This window comes from Telmatherina bonti, assembly GCF_933228915.1.
Source record: "Telmatherina bonti genome assembly, chromosome: 8".
NCBI classification, from domain to species: Eukaryota; Metazoa; Chordata; class Actinopteri; order Atheriniformes; family Telmatherinidae; genus Telmatherina; species Telmatherina bonti.
Window position 1 is genome coordinate 5084880 of NC_136626.1, and position 16275 is coordinate 5101154.

Sequence of the window (16275 nt, forward strand, 5' to 3'; positions counted from 1 at the left end):
GTCTTCGCGTCGGTTAAACCGTCTTCATGCCGGTTAAACCGTCTTCATGCCGGTTAAACCGGCTTCGCGTCGGTTCAACCGTCTTCATGTCGGTGAAACCGTCTTCGCCTTCATGTAGGTTAAACCGTCTTCATGTCGGTTAGACCGTCTTCATGTCGGTTAAACGGTCTTCATGTCGGTGAAACCGTCTTCGTGTTGGTTAAACCGTTTTCATGTCGGTTAAACCGTCTTCGCGTCGGTTAAACCGACTTCGTGTCGGTTAAACCGTCTTCATGTCGGTTAAACCGTCTTCATGTCGGTTAAACCGTCTTCACCTTCATGTGGGTTAAACCGTCTTCGCGTCGGTTAAACCGTCTTCGTGTCGGTTAAACCGTCTTCGTGTCGGTGAAACCGTCTTCGCCTTCATGTAGGTTAAACCGTCTTCATGTCGGTTAGACCGTCTTCATGTCGGTTAAACGGTCTTCATGTCGGTGAAACCGTCTTCGTGTTGGTTAAACCGTTTTCATGTCGGTTAAACCATCTTCGCGTCGGTTAAACCGACTTCGTGTCGGTTAAACCGTCTTCATGTCGGTTAAACCGTCTTCATGTCGGTTAAACCGTCTTCACCTTCATGTGGGTTAAACTGTCTTCGCGTCGGTTAAACCGTCTTCGTGTCGGTTAAACCGTCTTCGCGTCGGTTAAACCGTCTTCATGTCGGTTAAACCGTCTTCATGTCGGTTAAACCGTCTTCGTGTCGGTGAAACCGTCTTCGCCTTCATGTCGGTTAAACCGTCTTCATGTCGGTTAGACCGTCTTCGCGTCGGTTAAACCGTCTTCAAGTCGGTTAAACCGTCTTCATGTCGGTTAAACCGTCTTCGCGTCGGTTAAACCGTCTTCATGTCGGTTAAACCGTCTACGCGTCGGTTAAACCGTCTTCGTGTCGGTGAAACCATCTTCGCCTTCATGTCGGTTAAACCGTCTTCATATCGGTTAAACCGTCTTCGTGTCGGTGAAACCGTCTTCGCCTTCATGTCGGTTAAACCGTCTTCATGTCGGTGAAACCGTCTTCGTGTTGGTTAAACCGTCTTCATATCGGTTAAAACGTCTTCGCTTCGGTTAAACCGTTTTCATGTCGGTTAAACCGTCTTCGCGTCGGTTAAACCGACTTCGTGTCGGTTAAACCTTCTTCATGTCGGTTAAACCGTCTTCATGTCGGTTAAACCGTCTTCACCTTCATGTCGGTTAAACCGTCTTCGCGTCGGTTAAACCGTCTTCGTGTCGGTAAAACCGTCTTCGCCTTCATGTCGGTTAAACCGTCTTCATGACGGTTAAACCGTCTTCGCGTCGGTTAAACCGTCTTCATGCCGGTTAAACCTTCTTCGCGTCGGTTAAACCGTCTTCATGTCGGTTAAACCATCTTCGCGTCGGTTAAACCGTCTTCATGTCGGTTAAACCGTCTTCGTGTCGGTAAAACCGTCTTCGTGTCGGTTAAACCATCTTCATGTCGGTTAAACCGTCTTCGCATCAGTTAAACCGTCTTCATGTCGGTTAAACCGTCTACGCGTCGGTTGAACCGTCTTCGTGTCGGTTAAACCGTCTTCATGTCGGTGAAACCATCTTCGCCTTCATGTCGGTTAAACCGTCTTCATGTCGGTTAAACCGTCTTCATGTCGGTGAAACCATCTTCGCCTTCATGTCGGTTAAACCGTCTTCATGTCGGTTAAACCATCTTTATGTCGGTTAAACCGTCTTCGCATCAGTTAAACCATCTTCATGTCGGTTAAACTGTCTACGCGTCGGTTAAACCATCTTCGTGTCGGTTAAGCCGTCTTCATGTCGGTGAAACCATCTTCGTCTTCATGTCGGTGAACCCGTCTTCATGTCGGTGAAACCGTCTTCATGTCGGTTAAACCGTCTTCATGTCGGTTAAACCGTCTTCGCGTCGGTTAAACCGTCTTCATGTCGGTTAAACCGTCTTCATGTCGGTTAAACCGTCTTCGCCTTCATGTCGGTTAAACCGTCTTCATGTCGGTTAAACCGTCTTCGCGTCGGTTAAACCGTCTTCATGTCGGTTAAACCGTCTTCATGTCGGTTAAACCGTCTTCGCCTTCATGTCGGTTAAACCGTCTTCGCGTCGGTTAAACCGTCTTTGTGTCGGTGAAACCGTCTTCGCCTTCATGTCGGTTAAACCGTCTTCGCGTCGGTTAAACCGTCTTCATGTCGGTTAAACCGTCTTCATGTCGGTTAAACCGTCTTCATGTCGGTTAAACCGTCTTCGCGTCGGTTAAACCGTCTTCATGTCGGTTAAACCGTCTTCGTGTCGGTGAAACCATCTTCGCCTTCATGTCGGTTAAACCGTCTTCATGTCGGTTAAACCGTCTTCGCGTCGGTTAAACCGTCTTCATGTCGGTTAAACCGTCTTCGTGTCGGTGAAACGATCTTCGCCTTCATGTCGGTTAAACCGTCTTCATGTCGGTTAAACCGTCTTCGCGTCGGTTACACCGTCTTTGTGTCGGTGAAACCGTCTTCTCCTTCATGTCGGTTAAACCGTCTTCATGTCGGTTAGACCGTCTTCGCGTCGGTTAAACCGTCTTCATGTCGGTTAAACCGTCTTCATGTCGGTTAAACCGTCTTCGCGTCGGTTAAAACGTCTTCGCGTCGGTTAAACCGTCTTCATGTCGGTTAAACCGTCTTCGTGTCGGTGAAACCATCTTCGCCTTCATGTCGGTTAAACCGTCTTCGTGTCGGTTAAACCGTCTTCGTGTCGGTGAAACCGTCTTCGCCTTCATGTCGGTTAAACCGTCTTCATGTCGGTTAAACCGTCTTCATGTCAGTGAAACCATCATCGTGTTGGTTAAACCGTCTTCATGTCGGTTAAAACGTCTTTGCGTCGGTTAAACGGTCTTCATGTCGGTGAAACCGTCTTCGTGTTGGTTAAACCGTTTTCATGTCGGTTAAACCGTCTTCGCGTCGGTTAAACCGACTTCGTGTCGGTTAAACCGTCTTCATGTCGGTTAAACCGTCTTCGCGTCGGTTAAACCGTCTTCGTGTCGGTTAAACCGTCTTCGTGTCGGTGAAACCGTCTTCGCCTTCATGTAGGTTAAACCGTCTTCATGTCGGTTAGACCGTCTTCATGTCGGTTAAACGGTCTTCATGTCGGTGAAACCGTCTTCGTGTTGGTTAAACCGTTTTCATGTCGGTTAAACCATCTTCGCGTCGGTTAAACCGACTTCGTGTCGGTTAAACCGTCTTCATGTCGGTTAAACCGTCTTCATGTCGGTTAAACCGTCTTCACCTTCATGTGGGTTAAACTGTCTTCGCGTCGGTTAAACCGTCTTCGTGTCGGTTAAACCGTCTTCGCGTCGGTTAAACCGTCTTCATGTCGGTTAAACCGTCTTCATGTCGGTTAAACCGTCTTCGTGTCGGTGAAACCGTCTTCGCCTTCATGTCGGTTAAACCGTCTTCATGTCGGTTAGACCGTCTTCGCGTCGGTTAAACCGTCTTCAAGTCGGTTAAACCGTCTTCATGTCGGTTAAACCGTCTTCGCGTTGGTTAAACCGTCTTCATGTCGGTTAAACCGTCTACGCGTCGGTTAAACCGTCTTCGTGTCGGTGAAACCATCTTCGCCTTCATGTCGGTTAAACCGTCTTCATATCGGTTAAACCGTCTTCGTGTCGGTGAAACCGTCTTCGCCTTCATGTCGGTTAAACCGTCTTCATGTCGGTGAAACCGTCTTCGTGTTGGTTAAACCGTCTTCATATCGGTTAAAACGTCTTCGCTTCGGTTAAACCGTTTTCATGTCGGTTAAACCGTCTTCGCGTCGGTTAAACCGACTTCGTGTCGGTTAAACCTTCTTCATGTCGGTTAAACCGTCTTCATGTCGGTTAAACCGTCTTCACCTTCATGTCGGTTAAACCGTCTTCGCGTCGGTTAAACCGTCTTCGTGTCGGTAAAACCGTCTTCGCCTTCATGTCGGTTAAACCGTCTTCATGACGGTTAAACCGTCTTCGCGTCGGTTAAACCGTCTTCATGCCGGTTAAACCTTCTTCGCGTCGGTTAAACCGTCTTCATGTCGGTTAAACCATCTTCGCGTCGGTTAAACCGTCTTCATGTCGGTTAAACCGTCGTCGTGTCGGTAAAACCGTCTTCGTGTCGGTTAAACCATCTTCATGTCGGTTAAACCGTCTTCGCATCAGTTAAACCGTCTTCATGTCGGTTAAACCGTCTACGCGTCGGTTGAACCGTCTTCGTGTCGGTTAAACCGTCTTCATGTCGGTGAAACCATCTTCGCCTTCATGTCGGTTAAACCGTCTTCATGTCGGTTAAACCGTCTTCATGTCGGTGAAACCATCTTCGCCTTCATGTCGGTTAAACCGTCTTCATGTCGGTTAAACCATCTTTATGTCGGTTAAACCGTCTTCGCATCAGTTAAACCATCTTCATGTCGGTTAAACTGTCTACGCGTCGGTTAAACCATCTTCGTGTCGGTTAAGCCGTCTTCATGTCGGTGAAACCATCTTCGTCTTCATGTCGGTGAACCCGTCTTCATGTCGGTGAAACCGTCTTCATGTCGGTTAAACCGTCTTCATGTCGGTTAAACCGTCTTCGCGTCGGTTAAACCGTCTTCATGTCGGTTAAACCGTCTTCATGTCGGTTAAACCGTCTTCGCCTTCATGTCGGTTAAACCGTCTTCATGTCGGTTAAACCGTCTTCGCGTCGGTTAAACCGTCTTCATGTCGGTTAAACCGTCTTCATGTCGGTTAAACCGTCTTCGCCTTCATGTCGGTTAAACCGTCTTCGCGTCGGTTAAACCGTCTTTGTGTCGGTGAAACCGTCTTCGCCTTCATGTCGGTTAAACCGTCTTCGCGTCGGTTAAACCGTCTTCATGTCGGTTAAACCGTCTTCATGTCGGTTAAACCGTCTTCATGTCGGTTAAACCGTCTTCGCGTCGGTTAAACCGTCTTCATGTCGGTTAAACCGTCTTCGTGTCGGTGAAACCATCTTCGCCTTCATGTCGGTTAAACCGTCTTCATGTCGGTTAAACCGTCTTCGCGTCGGTTAAACCGTCTTCATGTCGGTTAAACCGTCTTCGTGTCGGTGAAACGATCTTCGCCTTCATGTCGGTTAAACCGTCTTCATGTCGGTTAAACCGTCTTCGCGTCGGTTACACCGTCTTTGTGTCGGTGAAACCGTCTTCTCCTTCATGTCGGTTAAACCGTCTTCATGTCGGTTAGACCGTCTTCGCGTCGGTTAAACCGTCTTCATGTCGGTTAAACCGTCTTCATGTCGGTTAAACCGTCTTCGCGTCGGTTAAAACGTCTTCGCGTCGGTTAAACCGTCTTCATGTCGGTTAAACCGTCTTCGTGTCGGTGAAACCATCTTCGCCTTCATGTCGGTTAAACCGTCTTCGTGTCGGTTAAACCGTCTTCGTGTCGGTGAAACCGTCTTCGCCTTCATGTCGGTTAAACCGTCTTCATGTCGGTTAAACCGTCTTCATGTCAGTGAAACCATCATCGTGTTGGTTAAACCGTCTTCATGTCGGTTAAAACGTCTTTGCGTCGGTTAAACGGTCTTCATGTCGGTGAAACCGTCTTCGTGTTGGTTAAACCGTTTTCATGTCGGTTAAACCGTCTTCGCGTCGGTTAAACCGACTTCGTGTCGGTTAAACCGTCTTCATGTCGGTTAAACCGTCTTCATGTCGGTTAAACCGTCTTCACCTTCATGTCGGTTAAACCGTCTTCGCGTCGGTTAAACCGTCTTCGTGTCGGTGAAACCGTCGTCGCCTTCATGTAGGTTAAACCGTCTTCATGTCGGTTAGACCGTCTTCATGTCGGTTAAACCGTCTTCGTGTCGGTGAAACCGTCTTCGTGTCGGTGAAACCGTCTTCGCCTTCATGTAGGTTAAACCGTCTTCATGTCGGTTAGACCGTCTTCATGTCGGTTAAACCGTCTTCGTGTCGGTTAAACCGTCTTCGTGTCGGTGAAACCGTCTTCGCCTTCATGTAGGTTAAACCGTCTTCATGTCGGTTAGACCGTCTTCGTGTCGGTTAAACCGTCTTCGTGTCGGTGAAACCGTCTTTGCCTTCATGTCGGTTAAACCGTCTTCGCGTCGGTTAAACCGTCTTCGTGTCGGTAAAACCGTCTTCGCCTTCATGTCGGTTAAACCGTCTTCATGACGGTTAAACCGTCTTCGCGTCGGTTAAACCGTCTTCATGCCGGTTAAACCGTCTTCGCGTCGGTTAAACCGTCTTCATGTCGGTTAAACCATCTTCGCGTCGGTGAAACCGTCTTCACCTTCATGTCGGTGAAACCGTCTTCATGTCGGTTAAACCGTCTTCATGTCGGTGAAACCGTCTTCATGTCGGTTAAACCATCTTCATGTCGGTTAAACCGTCTTCGCATCAGTTAAACCGTCTTCATGTCGGTTAAACCGTCTTCGCGTCGGTTAAACCGTCTTCATGTCGGTTAAACCGTCTTCGCCTTCATGTCGGTTAAACCATCTTCATGTCGGTTAAACCGTCTTCATGTCGGTTAAACCGTCTTCGTGTCGGTGAAACCATCTTCGCCTTCATGTCGGTTAAACCGTCTTCATGTCGGTTAAACCGTCTTCGTGTCGGTGAAACCGTCTTCGCCTTCATGTCGGTTAAACCGTCTTCATGTCAGTTAAACCGTCTTCATGTCGGTGAAACCGTCTTCGTGTTGGTTAAACCGTCTTCATGTCGGTTAAAACGTCTTCGCTTCGGTTAAACCGTTTTCATGTCGGTTAAACCGTCTTCATGTCGGTTAAACCGACTTCGTGTCGGTTAAACCGTCTTCATGTCGGTTAAACCGTCTTCATGTCGGTTAAACCGTCTTCACCTTCATGTCGGTTAAACCGTCTTCGCGTCGGTTAAACCGTCTTCGTGTCGGTGAAACCGTCTTCGCCTTCATGTAGGTTAAACCGTCTTCATGTCGGTTAGACCGTCTTCGTGTCGGTTAAACCGTCTTCGTGTCGGTGAAACCGTCTTCGCCTTCATGTCGGTTAAACGGTCTTCGCGTCGGTTAAACCGTCTTCGTGTCGGTTAAACCGTCTTCGCCTTCATGTCGGTTAAACCGTCTTCATGACGGTTAAACCGTCTTCGCGTCGGTTAAACCGTCTTCATGCCGGTTAAACCGTCTTCATGCCGGTTAAACCGGCTTCGCGTCGGTTCAACCGTCTTCATGTCGGTGAAACCGTCTTCGCCTTCATGTAGGTTAAACCGTCTTCATGTCGGTTAGACCGTCTTCATGTCGGTTAAACGGTCTTCATGTCGGTGAAACCGTCTTCGTGTTGGTTAAACCGTTTTCATGTCGGTTAAACCGTCTTCGCGTCGGTTAAACCGACTTCGTGTCGGTTAAACCGTCTTCATGTCGGTTAAACCGTCTTCATGTCGGTTAAACCGTCTTCACCTTCATGTGGGTTAAACCGTCTTCGCGTCGGTTAAACCGTCTTCGTGTCGGTGAAACCGTCTTCGCCTTCATGTAGGTTAAACCGTCTTCATGTCGGTTAGACCGTCTTCATGTCGGTTAAACCGTCTTCATGTCGGTTAAAACGTCTTCGTGTTGGTTAAACCGTTTTCATGTCGGTTAAACCGTCTTCGCGTCGGTTAAACCGACTTCGTGTCGGTTAAACCGTCTTCATGTCGGTTAAACCGTCTTCATGTCGGTTAAACCGTCTTCACCTTCATGTCGGTTAAACCGTCTTCGCGTCGGTTAAACCGTCTTCGTGTCGGTGAAACCGTCTTCGCCTTCATGTAGGTTAAACCGTCTTCATGTCGGTTAGACCGTCTTCGTGTTGGTTAAACCGTCTTCATGTCGGTTAAAACGTCTTCGCTTCGGTTAAACCGTTTTCATGTCGGTTAAACCGTCTTCGCGTCGGTTAAACCGACTTCGTGTCGGTTAAACCGTCTTCATGTCGGTTAAACCGTCTTCATGTCGGTTAAACCGTCTTCACCTTCATGTCGGTTAAACCGTCTTCGCGTCGGTTAAACCGTCTTCGTGTCGGTGAAACCGTCTTCGCCTTCATGTAGGTTAAACCGTCTTCATGTCGGTTAGACCGTCTTCGTGTTGGTTAAACCGTCTTCATGTCGGTTAAAACGTCTGCGTCGGTTAAACCGTCTTCATGTCGGTTAAACCGTCTTCGTGTCGGTGAAACCATCTTCGCCTTCATGTCGGTTAAACCGTCTTCATGTCGGTTAAACCGTCTTCGTGTCGGTGAAACCGTCTTCGCCTTCATGTCGGTTAAACCGTCTTCATGTCGGTTAAACCGTCTTCATGTCGGTGAAACCATCATCGTGTTGGTTAAACCGTCTTCATGTCGGTTAAAACGTCTTCGCGTCGGTTAAACCGTCTTCATGTCGGTTAAACCGTCTTCGCGTCGGTTAAACCGACTTCGTGTCGGTTAAACCGTCTTCATGTCGGTTAAACCGTCTTCGCCTTCATGTCGGTTAAACCGTCTTCATGTCGGTTAGACCGTCTTCGCGTCGGTTAAACCGTCTTCATGTCGGTTAAACCGTCTTAGCCTTCATGTCGGTTAAACCGTCTTCATGTCGGTTAGACCGTCTTCGCGTCGGTTAAACCGTCTTCATGTCGGTTAAACCGTCTTCATGTCGGTTAAACCGTCTTCGCGTCGGTTAAAACGTCTTCGCGTCGGTTAAACCGTCTTCATGTCGGTTAAACCGTCTTCGTGTCGGTGAAACCATCTTCGCCTTCATGTCGGTTAAACCGTCTTCGTGTCGGTTAAACCGTCTTCGTGTCGGTGAAACCGTCTTCGCCTTCATGTCGGTTAAACCGTCTTCATGTCGGTTAAACCGTCTTCATGTCAGTGAAACCATCATCGTGTTGGTTAAACCGTCTTCATGTCGGTTAAAACGTCTTCGCGTCGGTTAAACGGTCTTCATGTCGGTGAAACCGTCTTCGTGTTGGATAAACCGTTTTCATGTCGGTTAAACCGTCTTCGCGTCGGTTAAACCGACTTCGTGTCGGTTAAACCGTCTTCATGTCGGTTAAACCGTCTTCATGTCGGTTAAACCGTCTTCACCTTCATGTCGGTTAAACCGTCTTCGCGTCGGTTAAACCGTCTTCGTGTCGGTGAAACCGTCTTCGCCTTCATGTAGGTTAAACCGTCTTCATGTCGGTTAGACCGTCTTCATGTCGGTTAAACCGTCTTCGTGTCGGTGAAACCGTCTTCGTGTCGGTGAAACCGTCTTCGCCTTCATGTAGGTTAAACCGTCTTCATGTCGGTTAGACCGTCTTCATGTCGGTTAAACCGTCTTCGTGTCGGTTAAACCGTCTTCGTGTCGGTGAAACCGTCTTCGCCTTCATGTAGGTTAAACCGTCTTCATGTCGGTTAGACCGTCTTCGTGTCGGTTAAACCGTCTTCGTGTCGGTGAAACCGTCTTCGCCTTCATGTCGGTTAAACCGTCTTCGCGTCGGTTAAACCGTCTTCGTGTCGGTAAAACCGTCTTCGCCTTCATGTCGGTTAAACCGTCTTCATGACGGTTAAACCGTCTTCGCGTCGGTTAAACCGTCTTCATGTCGGTTAAACCATCTTCGCGTCGGTGAAACCGTCTTCACCTTCATGTCGGTGAAACCGTCTTCATGTCGGTTAAACCGTCTTCATGTCGGTGAAACCGTCTTCATGTCGGTTAAACCATCTTCATGTCGGTTAAACCGTCTTCGCATCAGTTAAACCGTCTTCATGTCGGTTAAACCGTCTTCGCGTCGGTTAAACCGTCTTCATGTCGGTTAAACCGTCTTCGCCTTCATGTCGGTTAAACCATCTTCATGTCGGTTAAACCGTCTTCATGTCGGTTAAACCGTCTTCGTGTCGGTGAAACCGTCTTCGCCTTCATGTCGGTTAAACCGTCTCCATGTCAGTTAAACCGTCTTCATGTCGGTGAAACCGTCTTCGTGTTGGTTAAACCGTCTTCATGTCGGTTAAAACGTCTTCGCTTCGGTTAAACCGTTTTCATGTCGGTTAAACCGTCTTCATGTCGGTTAAACCGACTTCGTGTCGGTTAAACCGTCTTCATGTCGGTTAAACCGTCTTCATGTCGGTTAAACCGTCTTCACCTTCATGTCGGTTAAACCGTCTTCGCGTCGGTTAAACCGTCTTCGTGTCGGTGAAACCGTCTTCGCCTTCATGTAGGTTAAACCGTCTTCATGTCGGTTAGACCGTCTTCGTGTCGGTTAAACCGTCTTCGTGTCGGTGAAACCGTCTTCGCCTTCATGTCGGTTAAACCGTCTTCGCGTCGGTTAAACCGTCTTCGTGTCGGTTAAACCGTCTTCGCCTTCATGTCGGTTAAACCGTCTTCATGACGGTTAAACCGTCTTCGCGTCGGTTAAACCGTCTTCATGCCGGTTAAACCGTCTTCATGCCGGTTAAACCGGCTTCGCGTCGGTTCAACCGTCTTCATGTCGGTGAAACCGTCTTCGCCTTCATGTAGGTTAAACCGTCTTCATGTCGGTTAGACCGTCTTCATGTCGGTTAAACGGTCTTCATGTCGGTGAAACCGTCTTCGTGTTGGTTAAACCGTTTTCATGTCGGTTAAACCGTCTTCGCGTCGGTTAAACCGACTTCGTGTCGGTTAAACCGTCTTCATGTCGGTTAAACCGTCTTCATGTCGGTTAAACCGTCTTCACCTTCATGTGGGTTAAACCGTCTTCGCGTCGGTTAAACCGTCTTCGTGTCGGTGAAACCGTCTTCGCCTTCATGTAGGTTAAACCGTCTTCATGTCGGTTAGACCGTCTTCATGTCGGTTAAACCGTCTTCATGTCGGTTAAAACGTCTTCGTGTTGGTTAAACCGTTTTCATGTCGGTTAAACCGTCTTCGCGTCGGTTAAACCGACTTCGTGTCGGTTAAACCGTCTTCATGTCGGTTAAACCGTCTTCATGTCGGTTAAACCGTCTTCACCTTCATGTCGGTTAAACCGTCTTCGCGTCGGTTAAACCGTCTTCGTGTCGGTGAAACCGTCTTCGCCTTCATGTAGGTTAAACCGTCTTCATGTCGGTTAGACCGTCTTCGTGTTGGTTAAACCGTCTTCATGTCGGTTAAAACGTCTTCGCTTCGGTTAAACCGTTTTCATGTCGGTTAAACCGTCTTCGCGTCGGTTAAACCGACTTCGTGTCGGTTAAACCGTCTTCATGTCGGTTAAACCGTCTTCATGTCGGTTAAACCGTCTTCACCTTCATGTCGGTTAAACCGTCTTCGCGTCGGTTAAACCGTCTTCGTGTCGGTGAAACCGTCTTCGCCTTCATGTAGGTTAAACCGTCTTCATGTCGGTTAGACCGTCTTCGTGTTGGTTAAACCGTCTTCATGTCGGTTAAAACGTCTGCGTCGGTTAAACCGTCTTCATGTCGGTTAAACCGTCTTCGTGTCGGTGAAACCATCTTCGCCTTCATGTCGGTTAAACCGTCTTCATGTCGGTTAAACCGTCTTCGTGTCGGTGAAACCGTCTTCGCCTTCATGTCGGTTAAACCGTCTTCATGTCGGTTAAACCGTCTTCATGTCGGTGAAACCATCATCGTGTTGGTTAAACCGTCTTCATGTCGGTTAAAACGTCTTCGCGTCGGTTAAACCGTCTTCATGTCGGTTAAACCGTCTTCGCGTCGGTTAAACCGACTTCGTGTCGGTTAAACCGTCTTCATGTCGGTTAAACCGTCTTCGCCTTCATGTCGGTTAAACCGTCTTCGTATCGGTGAAACCGTCTTCGCTTTCATGTCGGTTAAACCGTCTTCATGTCGGTTAGACCGTCTTCGCGTCGGTTAAACCGTCTTCATGTCGGTTAAACCATCTTCATGTCGGTTAAACCGTCTTCGCGTCGGTTAAACCATCTTCATGTCGGTTAAACCGTCTTCATGTCGGTTAAACCGTCTTCGCGTCGGTTAAACCGTCTTCATGTCGGTTAAACCGTCTACGCGTCGGTTAAACCGTCTTCGTGTCGGTGAAACCATCTTCGCCTTCATGTCGGTTAAACCGTCTTCATGTCGGTTAAACCGTCTTCGTGTCGGTGAAACCGTCTTCGCCTACATGTCGGTTAAACCGTCTTCATGACGGTTAAACCGTCTACGCGTCGGTTAAACCGTCTTCATGCCGGTTAAACCGTCTTCGCGTCGGTTAAACCGTCTTCATGTCGGTTAAACCGTCTTCGTGTCGGTGAAACCGTCTTCGAGTCGGTTAAACCGTCTTCAAGTCGGTTAAACCGTCTTCGCATCAGTTAAACCGTCTTCATGTCGGTTAAACCGTCTACGCGTCGGTTGAACCGTCTTCGTGTCGGTTAAACCGTCTTCATGTCGGTAAAACCATCTTCGCCTTCATGTCGGTTAAACCGTCTTCATGTCGGTTAAACCGTCTTCATGTCGGTTAAACCGTCTTCGCGTCGGTTAAACCGATTTCGTGTCGGTTAAACCGTCTTCATGTCGGTTAAAACGTCTTCGCCTTCATGTCGGTTAAACCGTCTTCGTATCGGTGAAACCGTCTTCGCTTTCATGTCGGTTAAACCGTCTTCATGTCGGTTAGACCGTCTTCGCGTCGGTTAAACCGTCTTCATGTCGGTTAAACCATCTTCATGTCGGTTAAACCGTCTTCGCGTCGGTTAAACCATCTTCATGTCGGTTAAACCGTCTTCATGTCGGTTAAACCGTCTTCGCGTCGGTTAAACCGTCTTCATGTCGGTTAAACCGTCTACGCGTCGGTTAAACCGTCTTCGTGTCGGTGAAACCATCTTCGCCTTCATGTCGGTTAAACCGTCTTCATGTCGGTTAAACCGTCTTCGTGTCGGTGAAACCGTCTTCGCCTACATGTCGGTTAAACCGTCTTCATGACGGTTAAACCGTCTACGCGTCGGTTAAACCGTCTTCATGCCGGTTAAACCGTCTTCGCGTCGGTTAAACCGTCTTCATGTCGGTTAAACCGTCTTCGTGTCGGTGAAACCGTCTTCGTGTCGGTTAAACCGTCTTCAAGTCGGTTAAACCGTCTTCGCATCAGTTAAACCGTCTTCATGTCGGTTAAACCGTCTACGCGTCGGTTGAACCGTCTTCGTGTCGGTTAAACCGTCTTCATGTCGGTAAAACCATCTTCGCCTTCATGTCGGTTAAACCGTCTTCATGTCGGTTAAACCGTCTTCATGTCGGTTAAACCATCTTCATGTCGGTTAAACCGTCTTCGCATCAGTTAAACCGTCTTCATGTCGGTTAAACCGTCTACGCGTCTGTTAAACCGTCTTCGTGTCGGTTAAACCGTCTTCATGTCGGTGAAACCGTCTTCATGTCGGTTAAACCATCTTCATGTCGGTTAAACCGTCTTCATGTCGGTTAAACCATCTTCATGTCGGTTAAACCGTCTTCGCGTTGGTTAAACCGTCTTCATGTCGGTTAAACCGTCTTCGCGTCGGTTAAACCGTCTTCGTGTCGGTGAAACCGTCTTCGCCTTCATGTCGGTTAAACCGTCTTCATGTCGGTTAGACCGTCTTCGCGTCGGTTAAACCGTCTTCATGTCGGTTAAACCATCTTCATGTCGGTTAAACCGTCTTCGCGTCGGTTAAACCGTCTTCGCGTCGATTAAACCGTCTTCATGTCGGTTAAACCGTCTTCGCGTCGGTTAAACCATCTTCATGTCGGTTAAACCGTCTTCATGTCGGTTAAACCGTCGTCGCGTCGGTTTAACCGTCTTCATGTCGGTTAAACCGTCTACGCGTCGGTTAAACCGTCTTCGTGTCGGTGAAACCATCTTCGCCTTCATGTCGGTTAAACCGTCTTCATGTCGGTTAAACCGTCTTCGTGTCGGTGAAACCGTCTTCGCCTTCATGTCGGTTAAACCGTCTTCATGTCGGTGAAACCGTCTTCGTGTTGGTTAAACCGTCTTCATATCGGTTAAAACGTCTTCGCTTCGGTTAAGCCGTTTTCATGTCAGTTAAACCGTCTTCGCGTCGGTTAAACCGACTTCGTGTCGGTTAAACCTTCTTCATGTCGGTTAAACCGTCTTCATGTCGGTTAAACCGTCTTCACCTTCATGTCGGTTAAACCGTCTTCGCGTCGGTTAAACCGTCTTCGTGTCGGTAAAACCGTCTTCGCCTTCATGTCGGTTAAACCGTCTTCATGTCGGTTAAACCGTCTTCGTGTCGGTGAAACCGTCTTCGCCTTCATGTCGGTTAAACCGTCTTCATGTCGGTTAAACCGTCTTCATGTCGGTGAAACCATCATCGTGTTGGTTAAACCGTCTTCATGTCGGTTAAAACGTCTTCGCGTCGGTTAAACCGTCTTCATGTCGGTTAAACCGTCTTCGCGTCGGTTAAACCGACTTCGTGTCGGTTAAACCGTCTTCATGTCGGTTAAACCGTCTTCGCCTTCATGTCGGTTAAACCGTCTTCGTATCGGTGAAACCGTCTTCGCTTTCATGTCGGTTAAACCGTCTTCATGTCGGTTAGACCGTCTTCGCGTCGGTTAAACCGTCTTCATGTCGGTTAAACCATCTTCATGTCGGTTAAACCGTCTTCGCGTCGGTTAAACCGTCTTCGCGTCGGTTAAACCATCTTCATGTCGGTTAAACCGTCTTCAAGTCGGTTAAACCGTCTTCGCGTCGGTTAAACCGTCTTCATGTCGGTTAAACCGTCTTCGCGTCGGTTAAACCGTCTTCGTGTCGGTGAAACCGTCTTCGCCTTCATGTCGGTTAAACCGTCTTCATGTCGGTTAGACCGTCTTCGCGTCGGTTAAACCGTCTTCATGTCGGTTAAACCATCTTCATGTCGGTTAAACCGTCTTCGCGTCGGTTAAACCGTCTTCGCGTCGATTAAACCGTCTTCATGTCGGTTAAACCGTCTTCGCGTCGGTTAAACCATCTTCATGTCGGTTAAACCGTCTTCATGTCGGTTAAACCGTCTTCGCGTCGGTTTAACCATCTTCATGTCGGTTAAACCGTCTTCATGTCGGTTAAACCATCTTCATGTCGGTTAAACCGTCTTCGCGTTGGTTAAACCGTCTTCATGTCGGTTAAACCGTCTTCGCGTCGGTTAAACCGTCTTCGTGTCGGTGAAACCGTCTTCGCCTTCATGTCGGTTAAACCGTCTTCATGTCGGTTAGACCGTCTTCGCGTCGGTTAAACCGTCTTCATGTCGGTTAAACCATCTTCATGTCGGTTAAACCGTCTTCGCGTCGGTTAAACCGTCTTCGCGTCGATTAAACCGTCTTCATGTCGGTTAAACCGTCTTCGCGTCGGTTAAACCATCTTCATGTCGGTTAAACCGTCTTCATGTCGGTTAAACCGTCTTCGCGTCGGTTTAACCGTCTTCATGTCGGTTAAACCGTCTACGCGTCGGTTAAACCGTCTTCGTGTCGGTGAAACCATCTTCGCCTTCATGTCGGTTAAACCGTCTTCATGTCGGTTAAACCGTCTTCGTGTCGGTGAAACCGTCTTCGCCTTCATGTCGGTTAAACCGTCTTCATGTCGGTGAAACCGTCTTCGTGTTGGTTAAACCGTCTTCATATCGGTTAAAACGTCTTCGCTTCGGTTAAGCCGTTTTCATGTCAGTTAAACCGTCTTCGCGTCGGTTAAACCGACTTCGTGTCGGTTAAACCTTCTTCATGTCGGTTAAACCGTCTTCGCGTCGGTTAAACCGTCTTCGTGTCGGTAAAACCGTCTTCGCCTTCATGTCGGTTAAACCGTCTTCATGTCGGTTAAACCGTCTTCGTGTCGGTGAAACCGTCTTCGCCTTCATGTCGGTTAAACCGTCTTCATGTCGGTTAAACCGTCTTCATGTCGGTGAAACCATCATCGTGTTGGTTAAACCGTCTTCATGTCGGTTAAAACGTCTTCGCGTCGGTTAAACCGTCTTCATGTCGGTTAAACCGTCTTCGCGTCGGTTAAACCGACTTCGTGTCGGTTAAACCGTCTTCATGTCGGTTAAACCGTCTTCGCCTTCATGTCGGTTAAACCGTCTTCGTATCGGTGAAACCGTCTTCGCTTTCATGTCGGTTAAACCGTCTTCATGTCGGTTAGACCGTCTTCGCGTCGGTTAAACCGTCTTCATGTCGGTTAAACCATCTTCATGTCGGTTAAACCGTCTTCGCGTCGGTTAAACCGTCTTCGCGTCGGTTAAACCATCTTCATGTCGGTTAAACCGTCTTCATGTCGGTTAAACCGTCTTCGCGTCGGTTAAACCGTCTTCATGTCGGTTAAACCGTCTACGCGTCGGTTAAACCGTCTTCGTGTCGGTGAAACCGTCTTCGTGTCGGTGAAACCATCTTCGCCTTCATGTCGGTTAAACCGTCTTCATGTCGGTT